A 9795-nucleotide genomic window follows, 5' to 3' on the forward strand; every position below is an offset into this window, starting at 1 on the left:
TCCTATCGTTTTATTCATTGCAATTGTTTTTCTTTACCTCATCAAGTATAGTTATAACAGTTGCTAATCCAACATTTGGGTCATCCTGGAGTTGGTCTCCATTGATTTCTTTTTCTCTTGAGAACAAGTCAACTTTTCTCATTCTTTGTATGTTGAGTAATTTTGCATTTTATTCTGGACATCGTGAATGGTAGGTGTGGATTCTGCTGTATTCTTCTAAAGATTTATCTCACTGGCATTGTTTTATTAGGCATTTGACCTGATTGCAGCCTCGAGATGCAAACTTTGCTTTTTAGGTAGCAACTCAAATCTCAGTTCATTTCTTTTGTCTTTAGTTGGAATTTGCTCCACAGAGATATGGTTCAGGAGTCAACCAGAGATTTAGGCAGAATATATACACAGCATATAGAGCTTCCCCTTTCTGACTGCTTTTCTGAGATTCATTCCTTAATTTTCAATGGCTGTGGTTTCCCCAGGACTGTCCTCTCATTCTTCAGACCAGGTGGATTATGATTTTCTAGTAGTTTTAGCTGCTTTGAGCAGCTGCTGACTGCAGCTTGCCTTCAGTTGCTGACTGCAGCTTGCTCAACACCATTTGAAAAATGGGAAATTCATCATGTGCTTATTCCTTTTTTTATAAGTTTTAACACTCCTCCAGAATCTACCTGCTCTTGTTCACTCTCCAAGGCTTTCAGATAGTTTACTTCTTATATTTTCTGCAAAGTTTATAGCTGTTATCTGTAGGAGAATCAGACTGGTTGGACCTTGCTTTGGCATACTAAAATTGGAAGCAAATTCCTTTCTTTTTAATTGCAGAAATTTTATAAAGTTCCAGTAATTTTTCTCTGCTTACTCATCTTTAGGTTGTCAACATATGCTTGACAATTATTAGCTTACTGTAAAATATGAGTTGGAATGGGTTCTTTAAGAGACTGTGGTTGTCCCTTTCTCAATACTTCAGTCCAAAACAAAGAAGTATAAACTGTTATGTTTAGTTATATTGGAAATCCATGTTACTAGTGTAGAGATGCCGAAGTCTCAAGGGAGTGGAAAGGCAGCTGGAGCCAGGAGAGAACTGTAGAGAATTCTGCTCTGTGCCAAAGTATGTCTCTTCTATATATGAATTGGGATAACCTTGGCAATGTCTCTGATTTTTGCCCGACAAGGCAACCGATGCCAGATGTTATATTAGAACTAAGCTTCTTCTGTACTCACCTCAGTGAAGTTACTAGAAATAAGTTGGTAATAAAACCTGTCAATACTGAATTTGAATTCTTATAAATAGTGAGTTGCCTATTACTGGAATCATTCAAGTGGGAGCTTGATGATCACTCCTCCTTTATTATTATTACCTCTATACTTATTAAAGAGGGGTGGAGGGAGAATATATCACTGTTTTCTCCTTGGCACTCAATAGCTATAGGTTGCATAAACAAATAGTTATTGAATTCATTGCATGAATGAATTAGAAGAGAATTTTCTCTATAGTATGAGAAGGTATATTTTGCATTCTGAGGAGAAGAAATTAAAAAGTTAGGGTGAATATTGTCAGATGTCTTTAATTCAGAATATTTTGGTGGGAGGAATCATGGATAGTGTGCTAGAATATTTTAAAAGAAAAGCAATGATTTGATTACAATCAGTTAACATGAAATAATAAGCACATGAAACTGGCTACCACAATAGCTGTTTTAAAATAATTTCAAATTATCCCTGTAGGAGAAATTTAAACTAAGATGGAAAGGCTCATGGCAGGGCCTCAGAACCTAGGTGAGTTCATATGTTCATCTTTGCAAATTTCTTTTGCTATTTCTTTATAATCTTAAAGAAAAGGCTACCTGTTGATTTGTCACAAAATTTGAACAGGTGTTCCTTTGCCTTCTAGTCTAGCTATCCTAAACAGCACAAACAGATTGTTCTAAACAGCACACAAATGAGTCTTATTTCCTACCCAGGAGTGATTGAACAGTCTTGGTCTTCGTAAGTCTCTAGTCATGACTATGCTTCCTTATTTATTCTCAGGAACCAGTGTGCTCTATTTAAAGATATTGGCACAGTCATATTGGCTTTTCAAAACTATTTGTAATATAAGATGAACTGGACACTAGAATGAATCTGGAAAATTTTAATTGTTCTAGGAATTTCATCTAGTTCTCACAGTGACTTCAATCACGGCTATTATCCAGTTCACACCTCCTGATCCTGCCCTCACTTTATCACACGAATGAAGCAAGACTGCATAAGTAGAATGGCATTCACACCGGAAGCATTCATTAAATGTTTGAATGAAGAAATGGAAAATGATCTATTTTATTCATCAGATACTTGGAAACTAAAGTTAAGTAATTCTTCCCTATTTAAAGTCTCACAGACAGATATTTATAATTTTCCGCAAGTGACTGATAGTGCTCTGAAATCATATTAGCAGCCATTTATTGCTCACTTTGATATGTACCAGGCCACTTCTAAATCCTTTATATGCATTGTTTCATTTATACCTTACAATATCGTATGAGCCAGGCATTGTTATCTTTCTCTTACAGAGAAGAAATGGAAGTATAAAGAGGTTGGTTAACCAGCTCATGATCACTCTCTCAGGAAGCTTCAGAGCTGAGATCAAAGCTCCAGGGTACTTGCCTTCAAGTCCAGAGCCACTGGTCTAGAGTGCCATAGGAAACTAGCCATTATAGAACAGCTGAGCATTTTTAAAACACATTGTGAAATCACATCAAAGCTTGAGGGGAACTAAGGTGAAAAGGAGATGATCTAAAAAGGCAAAATTTGCTTTTGTGTAAGTTTTACCTGAAACTATGAGCATATATCCCCCAAACTATCACAGGGAATATAGTAATCTCTCCCCTGTTCCTTCTCAGATTAGAGCTAGGTATTTATGGAAAATGTGGTATCCTAGAAATGTCAACCAAGGAAGAAGCTATTGGTGGAAGAAAATTTGACCTTCCTCATCCTCTCCACAATCTCTTTAACATCTCATATCTGGCAAGGCCACAGAGTTCAAGGCATTCAAACTATTGCCTTCATGGGTTTCTGCTGATGGCATGATTGTTTGTCAAGCACCTGCTATATTTGTTATTTTTTAAAAATTGTAGTAAAACATATATAATTTAAAATTTGCCATTTTCATAATTTTAAAGTGTAAAATTCAATGGCATTAATTACATTCACCATCTTATATAAACATCACAATTTCCAAAATCAGTTCATCATCTCAAAGAGAAATTCTGTGTCCATTAAGAAATAACTCCTCATTATTCCTTTCTCCCAGTCCATGATAACCTCTAATATCCTTTCAATCTCTGTGAATTTGTCTATTCTAGATATTTCATATAATTGAAGTCATGCAATATTTGTCCTTTTGCATCTGATTTATTTCACTTAGAGAGGGAAAGGGGTCTTAATTCTTTTTTCAGTAACCCACTCTCTAGATAATTCACTCTGCAAAACAGCATTAATTCATTCATAAAGTCCAAGCCCCATGACCTAATCATCTCTTAAAGATCCCACCTCTCAACATTGTTGCACTGGGGATTATGGACACTGGGGGACACATTCAAACCATAGCCCCACCTTTGGCTGTTGTGAATAATGCTGCTATCAGCATTGGCTTATAAGTATCTGTGCAGTTGCTGGGTCATAAGGTAATTCTATGTTTAACGTTTTGAGGAATAGACAAACTGTTTTCTACAGGGCTATACAATTTATATCCTCACCAGCAATGCACAAATTTCCATTTTTTCCACATCCTCACAAACATTTGTTATTCCTTATTATTTCCTTTTTTAAAAAAACAGTCATCCTAATAGTTATGAAGTGGTATCTCATTGTGGCTTTGATCTGCATTTCCCTAATGACTAATGATGTTGAGCATCTTGTCATGTGCTTATTGGCCATTTGTGTATCTTCTCTGGAGAAATGCTTATTCAAGTGCTTTGACCATTTTTAAATTGAGTTGTCATCTTTTTGTTGTTGAGTTGTAGGAGTTATATTTATTATCTTTAATTTTCATCACAACTCTGCAAATTAGGCATTATTGCTTTAACTTCACAGAGGAGAAAATCAAGGCTGAGAGGCTGTTACTTGTCTGAGGTCCTACAGTAAGTGGCAGAGCCAGGATTTGAATCCACATATGATCGGCCATCTCTTTTTTTTTTTTTTTTTTTGAGACGGAGTCTCGCTCTGTCGCCCAGGCTGGAGTGCAGTGGCCCGATCTCAGCTCACTGCAAGCTCCGCCTCCCGGGTTTACTCCATTCTCCTGCCTCAACCTCCTGAGTAGCTGGGACTATGGGCGCCCGCCACCTCGCCCGGCTAGTTTTTTGTAATTTTTAGTAGAGACGGGGTTTCACCATGTTCACCAGGATGGTCTCGATCTCCTGACCTCGTGATCCGCCCGTCTCGGCCTCCCAAAGTGCTGGGATTACAGGCTTGAGCCACCGTGCCGGGCATGATCGGCCATCTCTAAGAGGGTGCCCTATGATTCTCCCCTCCTGATACTCAGGCCCTCGAGTAATCCCTTTCCCTGGGATGTGAGGTGAATGTGAGTGACTCATTTCTAATGGATATAATATATCAAAAGAGATGGGATGCTGCTTCTGAGATTAGGCAATGAAAGACTGTGACTTGCATCTTGCTTGCTCTTTTTCATTCTCTTGCTTGTTAGCTCTGAGGGCAGCTAGTTGCCACGTTGTGAGCAACATGATAGAGAGACCCATGTGGCAACCAACTGAAGGAGTCCTCTGGCCAGCCAACAGCCAGTGAAGAGGTGAAGTGTTCAGTCCAGAAGGCTGTGAGGCACTGAATTTTACGAACTATGTGGGGAGCTTAGAAATCAATCCTCCCTTAGTTAAACCATCACATCAGCACACAGCTCTGGTCAGCACCTTGGTTATAGCCTTGTGAGAGACCTTGGGATACAGGCATCTGGCTAAGCCGTGCCCAGATTCTTGATCTAAAAAAATTATAATTAAATAATTAATATTTGTTGTTTTAAGCTGCTAAGTTTTGAGGTAATTTGTTATGCAGCAATAGATAACTAACATTTCATGTCTACTGCTTTTTAAGTAAGAACATTAAATTGGTTTAGATGCCAAGCAAAGACATTTTAACAGGAGATAATGGGGCAAGTACTCTCTCTGGGCCTGTTTGGGCACAGCAGACGTGGGCCAACCTAAAGAAAGAATTAAATTTGGGATGGGAATAGCCAACCTGACTGTGGTTATGAGAAGTTTATTGAAAATAATTTTGTATATTGACCTTTTGGATTGTTCTTGTGAGTCACGGGGTTCAGCCTATACTGTAGTCTCCCTTAGGAGCACAGAAGAGCTATTTTGAGATATCCTTACCTCTTCTCTGAAATCCCTAAGTTCTTCCATTGGACAGAAAGGTACTAGGGAGAGGGACAAATAGGTTATGACTTCTTCCTACTTCAGAATTTTTCTGGATTAAAACCACAATGTTCATTTATCAGTCTCTGGGCACCCATTCATACAAGAAAGCCAATCTATCATTATCAACATCAGTAACAAGTAACAAGTATTGATGGCACATTGTGTTCTGAACCTGTAGTTCTTGAATGGACTACATGGGGCTCAAAGAAGCCTTTGCAATTATAGGCACAATGATGTATTTTGTGCAAATGTGTGCATTTTTCCTGCAGAGAGGGGCCCTAACTTTCATAGACTCCCAAAGGGGTATGGAATCTAAAACAGTTAAAGACCATTGCTTGGATTTCTTATTAGCATGCTTACTCCTGGCTATAACTGTACCCTTATTTTGAATCTCAGATCGGGGATGGGCCTTCTCTGCTTGTCCAGAGTCTCCTGTTGTTGTTCTTTAGATTACCAGATTGGATCCTTTGGATACTGACAGCAGCTCAGCTTAGGCCCAGGTAACCATAGCCTCTTAAGATACTGTGCCTGAGTTGGCCAGGCAACCTCCCAGTGGGAGCACCGGTCCATCCACAGCAGTCTAACTCCTATCTGCTGGCTCACTGTGAGGCTCCTCTGTGCTTTTGTTTTTCTATCTCAGGGCAATTTACGGTTATACATACGTGATAATGCCAAGAAGAGACTTTTTGACAAATAAATCTCTTCTTTAGTGTCAAAATGATAAACAATTAGCAATGAAGGTAAAAGAACTCTAGTCCAAATTGTATTATCTTATCACAGTTTTCTTGAAGCTCTTCAGTGTTGAAGAACTTCTATCATCCTTGCAAAGAACCCATTCCATTGCTTGGCAGCTGTTCCAATGATTGAAAACAGCTCTCAATTCAAGTTACTTTAAGAGTTGTTTGGCTGGGTGTGGTGGCTCATGTCTGTAATCCCAGCACTTTGGGAGGCCAAGGCAGGTGGATCACCTGAGGTCAGGAGTTTGAGACCAGCCTAAAAACCCCATCTATACTAAAAATACAAAAATTAGCAGGGCGTGGTGGCAGACACCTGTAATCCCAGCTACTCGGGAGACTAAGGCATGAGAATCACTTGAACCCAGGTGGCCCAGGTTGCAGTGAGCGAAGATGGCGTCACTGAACTCCAGCCTGGGTGATAAGAGCAAGACTCCATCTGAGAAAAAAAAAAAAGAGTTGTTCATGTCATGTTTTTGAGCCCCCTCATCTCGCTCAACTTGAGAGCATCTGTTTGTCTACAATAATGGAGAGGGTTTTTCTCCTCCCTCACAAGGTTCTTGAAAGTAGTCCCATCCATTAAGTCTACCTCTCCCCATCGGTTGTACTGTAATCTATAGGTTGGGGGTCCTAGATCTGAAGGAGATGTTGCTAATGTTATGCTTACACATTATGTTTATGTATGTATGTGTATATGTTTTGTATATGTTATGTTTATACCCATACACCCATACATGTCTTTCCCATTCACTGTCTTTACTCTACCATCCTCATCACAGGGATGGTGGTGAGAAGAATAATGAATGTGTATTTTCTAGTCCTGCAGAGCATAATTAATCTGAGAGTATCAGATGGCAATGTCTATGCTTGAAATTGATTGGGAGACCCTCAAACTGATTGAATATGAACTATTTCCCTTTCAGGCCAGTGGAGGCTTAGAATAGATCATATGATTTTTCCAATTCTGTGAAGAAAGTCAGTGGTAGCTTGATGGGGATAGCATTGAATGGAAGACAGTGTGGCAATGCCTCAAGGCTCTAGAACTAGAAATATCATGTGACCCAGCAATCCCATTACTAGGTACGTACCCAAAGGATTATAAATCATTCTACTGTAAAGACACATGCACATGTATGCTTATTGCAGCACTATTCACAATGGCAAGGACTTGGAACCAACCCAAATGCCCATCAATTATAGACTGGGTAAACAAAATGTGGCACATATACACCATGGAATACTATGCAGCCATAAAAAGGATGAGTTCATGTCCTTTGCAGGGACATGGATGAAACTGGAAACCATCATTCTCAGCAAAGTAACACAAGAAGAGAAAACCAAACACCGCATGTTCTCACTCATAAGTGGGAGTTGAACAATGAGAACACAGGGAGGGGAACATCACACACTGGGGCCTGTTGAGGAGTGGCGGGCTGGTGGAGGGATAGCATTAGGAGAAATACCTAATGTAAATGACGAGTTGATGGGTGCAGCAAACCAGCATGGCACATGTACACCTATGTAACAAACCTGCACGTTGTGCATATGTACCCCAAAGTATAATAATAATAAAAAGAATAGATCATATGATTAAAGAAATAAATATATATAACATTATTTCACACCGGGGTGCTGTGGAGTAAAATTCATACCACTGCTTATGATTATTTAGTAATATCTTGTTTATGGAGGTTTTCATAGCAAATTTTCCAATTGCAATTTTAACACCACACCAAGGAACTTGTCAGTTTCAGGTATGTGTCTAAACAGATGATCTTTGTGAGAAGGTGTACAAGCTGTATTCCTGCAGCTCTTCCCTGTTTATAAAAACATTATTATTTTTTTGTTTCCTGCAGTGGTCTTCTAGGGTAGGCAAGGATCATTACCCTCCATTTTACAGAGGCTCAGAGAGATCAAGGAACTTTCTGAGAGTCAGAGGCTTGGTGGGCCTCAGGCAGGGCTTCAGATGCAGACATTTGGATTCTGAGTTCTGGGTGTGATCAGCCACTGCACACACAGCCAGGAATGGAACTTCAGGGCTGCCCCTTTTTACTTGGTACCAGAAACGTAGGTTGGAGGTGGGGGGTGTCAGAATTGCCCTTCTCTTGGCCTCCTGTATGAGAAATAGAATAGCTTTTTTATAATGAAAGTATAATTGACCTACAGTAAAACGCACAGCCACGAAGTGCACAGGCTGATCAGTTTTAATAAATGCAGACACTCATACAACCTACATCTGAACAAGATGTAGAACATTTCCACTCTGGAAGCATTTCCATCACTTCATATCCCTTCTCAATCAACTACCCCTCCCTCTCTGTTCTGCCAGCAACCTCTCTTCTGATTTCTGTCCATAGATTTGGAGAACTTGTTTAAGAGAGTTCTGTTTCGGTCACTTGCGGGAAGGGCCAAGCGAACAGCAGTGACTTTGTCATTCCTTTTGGTTGCCATGGTCAGGCGGGAGCCAGTCTACATGTGAGCCAGTTGGATGGGTCTGCCGGCTGTACTGAACAGAGGCAGAGTCTCTGTGACAACAGCACCCTTCTGCATTCTAACAGGTAGTGAGTGTCATTTAAGCAGCTTTGAGATCTTGCCTGAGGTTCTCGTTCACTTGCACATAGCATACCAATGGAATCAAGTTAATGTTGACATAAAAAAGACGTCAGCTCCATCCCATTCTAGCTCTGTGAAGAGCAGGTATAAGCCCATAAATATCTATTCTGGGGGCTCCCCTTAGGAGAGAGACCCTCCCCTGCACACAGGCTTGTGAAGACTGAGTCATGCTGTAGAGCCCATTAGCCAACATCTTCTTCAATAGCAATCACCACTACTCCCTTTTATTAGCAGTTACTCTATGGTAACTATGTTGAGATGATGTGCATGTGGGGGCCACTGTCCTTTGTGGAAGGAATTAGGTTTGAGGAATTGGACTATTGATAGAAGGTGGCTGGGCAAGTGATGAGTCAGAGTCAGGAGATGGTTCTGAGGAGAGAGACCTGGCTGCCCAGTACTGTGCCCCATATCTGAGCCCCATTTCTAGTTAGGAAAGGTCTTTCATGGGGTGGGGACAGCCAGGATGGTCCACCCCACTTGCCTCCTTCCCCAACTGCCATTCTGGGCAATTCCTTGAAAGGACATTCCTTCTCTTCTTCTCACACGGCTTGAGTGAGTACACTTTGTGCTTTGGAGCAAGATCCAGCCCATCCCAGGCTGAGATCCTCTTCTATCCTGGTTAGGAACAGGTGCCAAGAGAGGCTGCCATGGGAAACACACGGCCCAGCCTGAGATGAGCATTCTCAGCAGACTCTTACTTCCATTACAAGCAGCAGTAGTAGGAAGCAATGTTTTTGGAGAGCGTCCACTGCACTCTCCTTGGTCTTGCTGGTGACATGCAGGGGCAGGGACCAGCTCACCTTCACATTCCTGGCCATGAAGGTGTGAATGGATCCAGACAATAACATGTTTTCATTTGTGGTTGCTTATCTTTTGTCTCCAACTGGCAAGCTACAATGATGTTGGCACCATGAGACAACAGCAGGGAGTCACAGCATTTTCATAAATGCGTGGAGAAATGAGGAATCAGCAGGTACAGGTTACAGTGACTCAGGTGGGGCACAGGAATTTCATGATTTTAAAAAAACATTCCAGATTCTTCTCCT

The sequence above is a fragment of the Rhinopithecus roxellana genome, chromosome 1 (assembly GCF_007565055.1).
Source record: "Rhinopithecus roxellana isolate Shanxi Qingling chromosome 1, ASM756505v1, whole genome shotgun sequence".
Taxonomy (NCBI): domain Eukaryota; kingdom Metazoa; phylum Chordata; class Mammalia; order Primates; family Cercopithecidae; genus Rhinopithecus; species Rhinopithecus roxellana.